Source organism: Nelumbo lutea, chromosome 1 (genome assembly GCF_056320005.1).
Source record: "Nelumbo lutea isolate HS-2025 chromosome 1, American lotus-T2T, whole genome shotgun sequence".
NCBI lineage: Eukaryota > Viridiplantae > Streptophyta > Magnoliopsida > Proteales > Nelumbonaceae > Nelumbo > Nelumbo lutea.
Genome location: NC_142684.1, coordinates 96,875,378 through 96,887,833, shown reverse-complemented (window position 1 = coordinate 96,887,833; position 12,456 = coordinate 96,875,378).

The window sequence follows — 12,456 nt, the reverse complement described above, 5'->3', positions numbered from 1 at the left end:
TTATTATTGAATTATGGATTCCTATGTCTCTCAAGGTTTGTAATCATTTAGGATCTCACAATTCCATATTTGACAATAGTGCTTATGTGCTGGCCACTGCAGTTTTAAGCAAAGCAATCCACATATGCAGTTATATGGCCTCAAGAGTCTTCTCTTATTTGGTTCAGCTTTCATGAATCCTACAAGAAACCCAGGAAGAAATCATCTTTTCTCCACCTTTTTGCTGTGCGACCATACAGTTGTTTTGAGATGCGGTTCGAGTGTTCAACCTTTGGGACTGCACCTCAACATGGAAATTTTGTACTTGTTTAGGGTTAAGACAGAAAATCAGTGGTATTAATTCCTGCAACCCTCAATCCTAGGACCAATGTCAAAACCAATAGACTTTGTAATGGACTTGGCTAATTGTGTCAAAACCTTTACTGATAATCATCTCCCAGTTTAATTAGTCTTGCTCCAGATTTCCAGGCAGAAATATCTCAGATAATATAATCATGGCGAGTAAAGTCCTCTTTCTTGCTCCGGTAAGTAAAGGCTGGATGACATTGCAACTAGGCCTAAGCCTGCAATGTGGTGATATAGAGATTTATTGAGGAAAGTCAATTGGCTCACAAGAAATATGACAGTTACCTCTCTTTGGGCGGAAAGATCAGCAAATTCCTTAGCGGATGGACTAGCTAAGCAAGGGGTTTCAAGGGATCATTTGTTTTGGGCTGCTATGTAATTTTATTTCTGTTTTTTCTGTTTATTCTTGTTTTTACTTGATGTAATACTTTGTGAGAAAAGGTAACAGCTTGTGCCTCTTCGTGGATTTCCTGTATTGCCTTAATTTCTGGATTAATAAATTATTTTCATTTATAAAAAAAAGGTTTAGGCTAATATATGAAAAACCAACCCGGAACTGAAACTGCTTTGGCCATAAGTTTTGTGTCAATGGTTTGACGGTTTGGTCCTTACGGATCACCCAATGGCACTTTAAAATTTAAAAAATCAAAATCAAAATTTGGCCTAAAACTATTGTTTGGGTCGAGTGGGTAAGGGTGTATTAGACTGGATTTGGTCCAATCCGGTTTAGTCTAATATGAGTCCATTATAAATGAATCAGGTCTAATCCAATCCAATGAATATTTTAGACCATTTGGACTGGTTCAATTCAATGTCTGGACCGTCCGATCTGTTCAATTTTGTTTTAATTTAGATTAATTTTAACCCAAACCTGGCCCATTGACACTTATATTCTTATTTTGTATCAACGAACCAGATATTGGGCTCAATCCAACCCAATCCAATATAAATATTCATTATGGATGGACCAGGGCCAATCCAATCCAATAAATACTTTGGAGTTTGGACCATTAAGTCTGGACTGGTCCAATTCAATGTCTTGTTGGCCCATCCAGTCTGTCCAAATTGATTTTGGTTTGGATGGCATTGGCACCCCAACAAGTGGGCTGACGGTTTGACTGTCTGGATCAGATGGTTGCTGGCCAGCAATTTTGGGGGAAATAACAGTTTGGGGCTGGAATGGAACTGATACCCTGACCAATTTCCAGGCCAAATGTTCTGACCGTCTGAGCAACGACCGTTTTAAAACATTGGTTCAGGCTTATCACCATTCACCTGTTAGATGAACCAATCAATCGTGACCTCAGTTTATAGCTTCTTAGGCAACCTGGAAACTAACAACCAGATCAAAGCTCTTGGGTGATGAGTGGCACAAGCTCTGGAAATTTTTTAGTCTTGTTGAAATACTTTACTTCTTGAAATTTTAAAACTTGCAAGGAATTGGGTCACATTTTGATGCCACTTCCAGGATGATTTAGAACAATGTACAATGTCTATTAGGATTGAGCGGGGTAAACAATCTATCTATCCGTATATATATACACTAAAACACGAGTTGTGAACCCGCCAAATAAAAACTTCCACGTCGGTTGGGTACCATATAATGTAACTTAATGGGCCTTTGGTCGCTAACTAAAGTAGCCAGTTCAACTGAATACAAAATGACAAAAAATCTATCCTCAGTTTCTTCTACATCAAATCCTACCCCACAAGCACTAGAGAGCTCAATCCACACCGACGTCCGTCAATGCAGAAGCCACCGGCAGTACATTCTTTGGCCATTCTTCTTCTTCCTCTCCTTTTTATTCTTCTTACAGACCTAATGTTTTTTGTGGTTTTCCATTTTCAACAAATCGAAGAACCGCAACTCACACCAACCGTTAGTTTTCATCCCAACGAAGGTGAGTTACCGGAACCCCTAGTTATTAATAATTTTTTCCCCTGATTGTTACTTCAGAAGGAGAGAACTGAGAGGATAGATAGATTTTTGTCATTTTGTATCCGGTTCAATCAGCCACTTCAGTTAATGGCAAAAGGCTCATTTGCATTACATTGTATGGCACCCGACAGACATGGAAGCTTTTCATTGGTGGGTTTACGTGTTCCATGAATCTGGATTCATAAAACACAACAGTGAAGAAAATTTTCTCCTTTTTTCGAATTTTCTATTTTTTATTCCATGTCATTTTTTGAACAACCAATGAGATTTTCTCCTTTCCCATAAAAATTACCTAAAATTTCTCTCTCTCTCTCTCTCTCTCTTGCTCCCCACATTCCCAATAACCTAAATAATATCATCTCCTAAAATTTCTCTAAACTACCTACCCCACTATCCCTCACTTTCTCCTAAATTACTTTCAATTTAATAAATATTTCTCTCCTAAATTATCTCCAATTTAATAGATATTTCTCTCCTAAATTATCTCTAATCCAATTTAATAGAGATTTCCATTCACAATGCCATCTAATGCCAATTGCTAGCTTCTAGATTGGGTTTTGGAAAATCATGCTTGAGTTACTATCCACTAGCTAGATATAATTTTTACTTCTGTTGGAGTTGGAAAAGAAAATAAACATATGAAAACAAAACAAACAGGACTATAAATAGTTTAGTGATAAATCATGAACCGTAAAAAACAAAAAGAGAAAAATATGTGATTGAGAATCCAACCAAGCAATATATACCATCAAAGTAACATGATAAAAAAACATTGGTACCTAACTAATGTTGGTTTTAATTCTTTAAATTGGAATTTGGAGGTGACCTTATCTCTGCCCCTGATGTCCAATCCAGAGATTGTTATTTAGGAGGCATTCTTTTTTTTTTTTTTTGGATTTTGAGAGGAGGGAAAGTTGGTCAATGAGATTTTGGTTCTCATTGACCAAGAATCCCATGTTCATTTTTTAGATTAATATGGGGAAAGGGGAAGGTTTATTTTCTTGTACCCATCTCCTAGGTGGGTAAATAACTTTCCCACCTAGGAATAAAGTTGTTAACACTTAAATGAGACAAAAATACCCATTTTAATAATGGATTTTTATGACTAAAATGGTCATTACCTTATTTACATGAGAAATAAAAGAACATGGATAATTGCACTTACCCAAGTAGGTGTTTCTTAGGAAAAACTTACCCAGGTAAATTTATAGTCAAACCTCTCCCTTCTTTGTTGTTTACCTTTGGAGAAAACTGCAGCTTTTGGAGATACCAGAAGCTCCTCACTTCATATAAAACAAATTGAAAGAAAACCATAAAGTTCAACCATTGGACCCAAAAATTAATGTAGATTACTTGAATTGTTCATAAGAAGTCATCAGATTGATTATGGCCCTCCAGCCATTTGGATTGCTCTTTCGGTTGGCACAATTTGTATATTTTGTTCTACTAACTATTATATTTTCAAATAAAGCATATATTTGATTATTTTCTATTTTCATGCAGGATGTATGTCAAGTAAGAGGGATTCCCCTTTGTTAATGACTTGAATCAACAGTTAAGCCTTAGCAATGACCGGAAAGATTGTGAATTTATATCATTCATACTAGTGCTTGAGTAGTTCTAGATTTTATAGGATAGATGTGCTCATCAAATGATATGAGCCATTAGATGTGATTTGCATGTAAGATTGACCGTTGGGCATCAATATCAGCCATTATAAACATGTACGATTAATTAGGACCCCTAGATCAACTTGACGGCGTCCAATATAAAACAAGCATGGCACATTAGATTGTTTTATGGTGTTGTTTCTTGAAACACCCCACCAAACATCCAAAAAGGGAAAAACGTTTATTGTTGCTTAGGTGGCAAATGCCTTTATAGGGTGTTCCTAGAAATGCCCCGCCAAATAGTCAAAAAAAAAAAAAAAAACATTTAAAGTGGCATTTTTCGAATAAAGTGTTTATTTCAAAAACACCCATCGGTAAATGCCAATAAAACCAAACACGTACTATACTAATAAAAAGACTCAACAAATAGTTCAATACAAACAGTAGAAACTTTCTTTGGGAGCTAGGGGAGGAAAAATGTATTATTTAATAAATTGAGGAATAGCTTATAAGAGGAAAGAGGAGGGTGGGTTGGGTTTAGGGAATTTAGTTCTAAAGAATAAAGCTTTTTTAGGAAAATGGTTGTGGAGGTGGCCTATAGAAAGGGAGAGGTTGTGGCATTAGGTGATAGCTAGCATACGTGGTAGATTGGGAAATGGATGGGATGCTAGTGTATCGTGTCAAGCTACATAGGCGATTCCTTGGAAAGCAATTTAGAGTATCCTTCCTCAATTCCTTGCAATTTTGCTCTCAAGGATCTTTTTCCATCTCTCTATAAGGGAAGAACTATCTCTCACTTTCTTCCAATACATGTTTCACCATCCTCTCTAAATTGGGACTTTGAGTTCCGTAGGGGTTTGAAGGATAATGAACTCTCTTGTATTTCAAACCTTCTATCACTACTTGGAAGTGTTTTTTCTGGATCCCTCGGATCTAATGTGAGATTATGGTCCCCTCATCCAAAAGGTTACTTCATGTATGCCTCTTTTTTTAAGTTCCTTTGCTCCTCCCCGAGACGAATGGGTTTTTCGATTAAAGAGATATGGTCTAGACATGTTCCTTGGACTGTTTGGAGATGTCAAAGTTGTTGTGGGATGGTGTATCACAGCGTATCGGCCGATATGCACTGATATAGAGACGTATCAAACCCGCATATCAAATAGAAAAGTGTCATTCACTAGAACAAATGGTTTTAGCATGATTCGATCTTGAAACCAAAGTAGCGCAACATCCAATAGCACAAGAATATTAACCAGCAAGCCACCTTCCATTTCATGATAACAAATGAAACAAATTATCCTTTATTAAAATTCATTATTACATGTAATCTAAACAAATGGTATATTCAATAACTCCAAGTACAAATTAACAAGAATAGTATTCAAATTTATTATTTTATAAACCAACAAAATAAATAATTTATCAATTCTGCATATATATAAATGATTTTTAATTTCAATATATTTATACAAATAAAAATATTATTAATAGAATAATTATTTTAATACTTAAAATTATTTATGTAAACCTAATAAATTATAATAATTATTTTATAAATTATTAATTAATATTTCAATTTGCATTAAATAACAATGTGATTATTATTACAAAGATAAAATATTGTTTACAAAATGTTTGAGAATATAATATAAACTTAATCTATCAAATCCGCTAATCTACATTTAAATAAAAATTATTATTTTTTATTTTAAAAAATTCATAAAAATAAAAATGTTTATAATGAATAATTATTTTTGTAATTAAAATTTATGAATTTTCATATGATATGAATCTTCAATTTTTCATTTACATTTTAAAATTAATTTTTAGTTGATGTTAAAAATTGAAATAGTTAAATAAAAAAATGATATAATAATTATCCAAGCATTTTTCATATTTTTTCGTCTGTATCCATATGTTTCCCAAGCGTATCCATATCTGTATTTGTATCCAAGTTGTCTAATATGATACCCGATACCAATACTTTAATCCTTGGCTACAAGGACCTTTTGAGGAAAGTTAATTGGTTTTCAAGGAACATGACTTTTACCTTAGAATGGGTGGTCAAGATAGCTAGTACCATAACAAAGGGTTAGCTAAGCAAGGGGCCTTGGAACAATTATTTTGGGCAACTTTGTAATTTTTGCTTTTTAGTTTGACGTAATACTATTTTGTTGTTAGGAGAGATACCAACTTGTGCCTCTCCATGGATAGCCTGTATTGACTTATCATTTTGATCTCTCTTTAGTAAGATCTTATTCATTCATAAAAAAAATAAAATAAAAATAAGTTCAATACAAATAGATGGATTCTTCTTTCACCACAAGGAGTTTGAGCTTAGGTCTTTTGCCACTTGGGCCAAAGTATGAACAACCATATTTAGCTTTATAGGAAAATAAAAGTTACGTACACAATCAAAAAAATAATCGTAGAGTCCTAATAGAGTATATCCAATCACCAACAATACAAAAGAGAGAGAGGGAGTCCCCAAATTCATGAAATTCATAATCACCAACATCGGACAAAATCAAAATTGAGCACCAACTCTTCTCCTTGGCAAGCTCTAAAGCAAATTCAATAGCAAGTTGTTTTGCTACTACTGCATTGGCAAAAAATTCCCTCCTTCCTATTGCAGCAACAATAAATGATTTAAATGATTTGTAAACACACAAAAAAAAACCATAGAAAATCATCCTATAGGGGTGTAAATGGATCAGATAATGATTCGATCTGATCCTATTTGGTCAAATTCAGATCACCCTTATCCGGTTCGAGAAGATCCAATCATATATATATATATATGTTATTTATTTTTAATAAATTTGTTATGTTATTTTTTTTATAAAAAAACATGTATATATGTGATGAAAATAATTGAAAAATACTTGTATTTTTTATTTATTCTTTATTTAAATTGGTATATTATATTTTCTTTTTATATTTATTAATTTTTTAAGAAAACAAGTCAGATCGGATAAAATCCAAAGATCTAACTTACCGATTGGATTTGAATTCAGATTGAGGCCTATCAGATCCAATTGGATCTTCGGATCCACCATGAACAATGTCATATTAGATTCAAATATACCCTGATTCAAATCCAATCAGATCCATTTGCATCCTTATCATCCTATCTTGACCAACACCCTTGTCACCAGGGGCTGAGCCAGGGGTGGCACCTAGGGTGTTTACGGTTCGATTAATCGAACCATGCATGAGTTTTTTTTTTTTTTTTTCGAAACCAAACTAGTCTCATTGATTTTTGAAGAAAAAAATGAACTAAAATTGAATTGAAACCAATCAAATAATAGGTTGGTTCAAATTTTTATTGGTTCGATTCTTCATTTTTTTTAGTTTTTTATGTTTTTAATATATATTAAATACTATAAATATAATATTTAATACATTATAAATAAGTAATTAATATATATATATATATATATATATATATATATATATATATATATATATATATATATAACATTGATCGGTTCAGTTAAATGTTGCTTTTTTCTTTTAGGTTAATAAAAAATTGAACTAGTTCCAACGGGTTTCATAAAACACCAAATTGAAATTAAACCAAAGGGACCAATTCACACCAAACCATAGTCCACAAGTATTTTAAATTGTGATCAAGTTGTGTGGACCAGTCTAATCCACACATATAGTAGCGTTCTGTAGGTGTGGTGTGGACCACACTACACTTATTGATATTTTGCATCTTATATATAGTTTATGAAGTAATCTATATAGTCAATCATAAATGAGTGGATGACAAATGTGTGATATATCTTATCAACGAGTGAGAGAGATAAATTGTCAAAACAATGGGGACTAAACTCAGCAATGAGACAAATGGGTGGATGAGATTGTAGGTTGTGGACTGGGCCAGTCCAAGATATACTGTGGAGCAGTACCATCCACGACAAACCAAATGTCGTGGCCATCTCATGGTATGGTATGAAACTGGCCATCCACGAAATAACCATGGTAGCAAACACCGCCTAAAACTCTGTTGGTTGAATCCAAAATCAATTTAACCATCTACGGTCTTTTTAAAAATCAAGTCATTCCAAACCTGCCAAATACCGCCTAAAACTCTATTGGTTGAATCCAAAACCAATTTAACCATTTACAGTGTTTTTAAAAATTAAGTCATTCCAAACCTGCCAAATAAAGTACACCATAACTGCACGTCCAATAAAAAATGGTCAACTTTTACCCAAATCTCTTGAAGAGTTAAAAAGCTACAAAAGAAAATCGGTAAACAAAGATATATGAGTAGGTAGACGTCATTCTAAGACCCCAAGGGGAAGCAAAGAAGGCAACGCTTAGACTATTGACGACTCTTCTTCTCCACACAGAAGCATGATCCAACCGAAGACCAACAACAACTAGTCTAGTTTTAGATTTAAATACATGTATTTAGATTTTAAACACATGCAATTTAAATTTGAAAAGGATAAAAAAATATGAAAAAGGCATTTAAAACCTATACAATTTTTTTGAAACCAATGTTTTAGTGATTTAGATTTTCAAAATTTGTTCATTGTAAGTTTTTAAATATTTTATCCAAGTGGTTAAGTTTAAATTTTAAAGATTAAAATAAGGGTAGATTTTTTAAACTAACCTTATGGTTTAGCTAATTGACTAAGTGTACCCTTACTATTTGAAAATTGATTAACTCTACTTTTACTGTTTCTGACAATTGTCTAACTCTACCTTTACCGTTAACTTCCATCAAAACCCATGCAAAATGCCTAAACTACCATTTTATAATCCAAAATATTTGATTTTGCAATGGTCCAAGAGCCTGTGGCTTAAAAAATGCAGAATTCGCAGAGCAAAATAAAGGAAGAACTTTCTTCGAAATATAGCTATTTGGGTATATCTTCCTTTGTGTCTTTCTCTGGTTAACATTAAATGTGTATTTCTTCCAAACCCATTTTCCAGCCCATGTTGAATGGAAAAGTTCCCACCTCCATTAACGAGGTTTCTAAGAAGCCACAGAGAGAACTGAAGTAGAGGAAGGTCCCAAGCCAGCCCCCTTTTCGTGAGAAAGAAGAATACAGTCGTCGAAAGATCAAAGGGGATTACCGCATCTTCACCCAAAGGAAGAAGAAAGAGAGATGAGAGTTTAGAGGGGTTTCCACCGCCGTCGACCAGAGGAAAAAGAGAGAGAGGAAGATCGTGTTAAATAGTCTTGTATGCCCTTAGCTTCAATTGGATTTGATGTACTTTTGTTATTTAGTGGAAATAAATTAAAGTGCATGTTTGATTCATGTTGTTTGGTATAATTCTGTGTAAGACCTTAAAACTGGACACTTATAGAAACTTGTGTTAGTTTCAAATGTTCACAGCCATTGAATAAGTCTGGGGAGATTTATCTTGCCAAGGCTGATACTGGTGTGCCACCAAGTGTTGGGATGGCTTGTTTCGGCCATCAGGGTAAGACCTAAGGCACATGCAGTATGGTATTGCTTGAACCCTTGAACCGAACCAGATTTCCAGTATTGCCCTAGACCTTGGAGACAGATGGGCAAAATTGGAAAGTTACACCTGACCCCTAGACTCGATTATGACACATCACTAGGTGTCGGATCGGGCTGTCTTTGATGTGTCAATCAGTGAGATCCTTAGTGGGGGTCAAAACCTGGACATGTTGGGGCAGTCTGAGAATTCATCTGAGTGAGTGGTCATAGTGACAGGATCAGCCCCTTTGTCGGACAATGGTAATGATCGGGAATGCACTCTCTCTGATGGAAACCAAACTGCCGGCAGTTGATTTCAATCGCTGAAATTTTGTTTTGCAAAATTAAGATATATATGTGTATATGTACGGTTTCAAAAGATTTGCAAAATATTTTAATTCCCAGGATCCATGTTAGTAGAGAGTGCGGCACTGTTCCTTGCAGCCGAAAGAGATGTCTTCTCTTGTCGGGCAGTGCTTGATCATTAAGGGCCGAGAGGTTAAGTGTAAGACCATTTAGGATAATACCTAATGGGCTAATCTTGCACCTGCCCACAGTCCCTGGGTTTTTATAAGATAGCTTGGCCCAGGGACCACTTAATGTAAGTGTTGGGCCCAGAGGGTCCATGTGATGGGCTCAAGGGGGTCACTGAGTCTTTCAGTGAATTCAGTTGGGCCGAACCCATGTGGCTGGTGTGTAGATCAATGCTTGGGTCTCACGCCATACAAAGAAGCCCAACTGGGCAGCATGTTGGAAACTAGTTAAACACTGAACACTTAATGGGCCAAAAGCCCATTTCGAACTGGGCTGATATGATCACCAGTTCATAGGGCGAATTTGAGATTAGTGTTAGTAAAAGGATTGGGTCTTTGACCTTATCCACTCTAAGAGACCAAATTCAAATTAGATTTGAATCTGGTAACCTCCTGATAAGATCAGGAGTTAACTAACTTAATCTGCAAATATGATTAAGATTAAGCCCTATCCAAATACTGATTTGGATTGGGATAACTCCCAAAAATATTGGGAGGTTTCTTAATCAAGAAGAAAGAGGAGAAAATCCTAGCAGAAATATCAGATTTCGAACTAGGGGGCTTGAGTAAACAAGAAACACATCCTGCAATCTGAGATTTGATCTCTCACAGACTCTAGAGAGAAGAGACAATTCTGCCCTCTTCGTCCCTGGACTTCTTCTTTAGCCGCCGCCACTACCTGTTGGAAGATTGGATCTTTGCAGCAACAGGAAGTCAAGAAAGCAGTTCTTGACAATAGTCTTGCAAGAAAGACACTAGGATTTGGTGTTCAAGGTTTTCAGAGGGTTCTTGTGAAGAACTAGTGTGTAGGACGCACCTTGCTGGTTCCGTTCCATCCACAACTGTGTCATCTTCAGCAGGAGCGGGTCTTGGTTATTTCTTTGGGTGTGAACACCAACTTTGGGAGATATTATTTCTCCGGATCAGGTGTGATCCTTCCTGTTTCCTTTTGATTCAGATCTAGTTTGTTTATGGTTCAAGTAGGATCCTTGAATAATGTATTCTAAATTTAGGGAATATGATTCCCAGTTGGAAGAAGGTAGAATTTTTTTTTGAAATTCGCCCCCCTTTCCGCACCTTTCTTGGCGTCCATTAGATGGATCCTACCATTCTTTCAGATCGGACTTCACCAGAGGGGGTTGCTGCTGCCATCGCTCAAAGGAAGAAGAGAGATAGGGGAAAATAAAGGAAAGAGTCGAATTGGCAGGAAGGGGATAAGGCCAAGGTTAGCATTGGGTTTTAAAAAAATTTAAACGTCACGTGATGTCACGTGTGTACGGGTTTTGACGGAATATTAATAGATGTTAATGGTAAGGGTAGAGTTAGTCAATTGTTAGAATCAGTAAGGGTAGAGTTAGTTAATTTTCAAACAATAAGGGTACACTTTGTCAATTAGATACATCATAAGGGTAGTTTAAGAAATTTACCCTTAAAATAATTTGACAACTATTATTTTTAATCATCATATATTAAAATATTTTATAATAACTTTTTAACTTTTAAGGCAAGTATGGGCATTACATATAATACACACACATATAAACCTGACTTCTAAAAAACAAGTAGGTATGTAACATGTAGGGATATGTAGGGATGTTAATGGGTTGGATTAAAAGGTAAAGTTGGTTTAACCTGACTCTAGAATTGGTTTAGTGTTTTGATTATTTGACCCAAGTCAGGTTTGGGTTTTTGGCTGACCTGTTTCATTGGGTTACGATGCCCATACACGTGTAGAGTGTTATTGTAATTTGTTGACTTCTAACTCCATAACCTCAGAGTTTAGGATTTCTTTTGATGCTTATTTTGTTTTCCAGTTTTCCTTCTTTCAATAATGGAGAAAACAATATCTTAGAACTTATAAACCAATTTCCAAGTTAAATTAATGGCTTTTAGATTTTCAAAATACATTATAAAAGGTATAATTGATAAAATTTGGGTTGGTTTGATATTTGGTTGAACCCTATAACGTCAGGTAGGGTGAGAAAATTACATATTATTAAGTTGAATTGGATTGGTCCAAGCTGGGATACTAGAGGTTCAGGTTAAAGTTGGGTCAAATTTATATTGAATCTAACTTATTTACATCCCCAATAACCATGAATGGGAATGGTGCAGGGTGGGGCTAGGTTTTGCATGCCTCGTCCCTAACCTAAATTCAGATGTCCCGCGCTGTCCTTGTTCCAAACCCCGCTGGGGTTAGAAATCTCAACCCCAACCTTGTCCCGCAACAAATAGGGATCCTCAAATTTGCCCAACCCCACCCCTACCCCACCCCTGGTCATTCTTACTTGCATACTTGTGATTATATATATATTTTTTGAAAACTACCTCTAAATATTTTGTATTATATCGTATAGTATAAGATTATAATATAATATATATAATATATTATATTAATAGTTTTATACTTTTATATATAATATCTAATGCAACATAGAGTTTCCTTGAAACCCACCTTAAACCTCGATCGATCAGTGGCTACAAAACCTGTCCTGCGAGGCGGGGCTCCATTGGAACGAGTCAAATTACCATTTCTACCGGTAAATGCATTGGGCCAG